Genomic DNA, 1,637 nt, shown 5'->3' on the forward strand with positions numbered 1-1,637 from the left:
AAGTCTCTAGCTATATACTTAAGAGCTAAGTAATTACGTATCTGTAATTAGATAATTATAACTACTCTCTAACTTTAATACACTCTCTAGAGTAGTAAGAGTATTAATCTACTCTACTAAAATTAATCTTATTAAATCTACTATAATTAGTATACTCTAGTAGAGTCTAGACTTAAGAATCTAGAGCGTAGTAGTAGGTTATAGCCTAATTAAGCGTTTAATTATACTTAATACTAATAGTAGTAAGCTCTTGCTTATTTAAATAAAGCCTAATAGCCTAGAAATTAACTCTATTAGTTTAGAAATTACTTTATAATAGCCTAGAATCTAGCTAATAGCTATAGAAATCTAAGTATCTAACTAGTAAGAAATAATTCTAATAGTAAGATCTAGGCTTCTAGTCTCTTCTAGATAAAGTTTATAGCGTAATTAAGAGTTTAATAAGCTGCGCTAGCTACTTACGTAGGTACGCGCTTAGGCTAGAATTAGAGACTTTATAATAATAAGTTCTTTAATTCTTCTCTTCTTTACTATAATTATCTACTTCTATATTATTAAGACATTTAAGCTAATAAGCTAATAAGCTATCTATCTAATTAACTCTTTTACTTAAGATTCTTAGCTCTTAAGCTTTAGCGCTCTTAAGTTCTACGCTTAATTCTCTACTCTACTTACTTCTCTATTCTCTCTATTACTATAGTAAGTTCTTACTTTTATATCTAAATTAATAGCTAACTATTATAATTTAGTCTAGTAATCTAACTTCTAACTCTACTTCTAGCTACAAGCGTTAGCGCTCTAGCTTCTACTATAATAGCGTTCTACGCTCTAATTATAATACTTCTAGTAGTAGTAATTATAATACGTAAGCTAGCACTTAGCGTAATAGCGCTTAGCGTAATAGCGCTTTACTTAATAACGCTCTATAATTAAGCACTTAACTTTTCTACTACGCTTAACTTAAAGAAGCTACTACTTAAGTTCTACCTTCTTCTTCTAGAATGCTAGCAGCCTATAGCCTATTCTCTAGTAGCTTTATATAAGATAACTAGGCTTTTAACTCTTAACTATCTTAGAGCTTTATAAATTCTAATAATTAACTAAATTAGAGCTTTATAGTATTTAGTAACTTACTTAGTAATAATAATCTATATAAGAATTATAAGTAATTAGAGTTATATATTAAGCGTGTCTACTTAGATTATAAGAGCTTTTAGTTTAATAACTTTAATAATAAGAATGTCTAAGAGACTATTAAGCTTATTTCTAAGAGTAGTATCTTTATTACTAATAATACTTTCTAGACTTAGAATTCTAGTCTTTAGTAATCTAACTATATTAAGAAATAAAGCGCTTAAGATTAAGAGAAGTAAGCGTCTCTAAGTAAAGGTTATAGTTATAGTTACCTTTCTAAGAACTCTAAGAGTAAGGCTTTTATAACTAAGACTTTTCTAGATTATCTATACTTAATATATACTAGTTATCTACGCAAGCAAGTTAGAGTATTACCTAACTATAACGCTTCTTAATATCTCTAGTATAAGTGCTATATTTATTAGTAACTTCTTAATTCTATTCTAGAGTCTAATTACTTTAAGTAGCCTTACTAGATTACGTGTTATTTATTCTACTACTCT

This window comes from Alternaria hordeiaustralica, assembly GCF_023758085.1.
Source record: "Alternaria hordeiaustralica strain BMP 2776 chromosome Unknown scaffold_8, whole genome shotgun sequence".
Classification (NCBI taxonomy): Eukaryota; Fungi; Ascomycota; class Dothideomycetes; order Pleosporales; family Pleosporaceae; genus Alternaria; species Alternaria hordeiaustralica.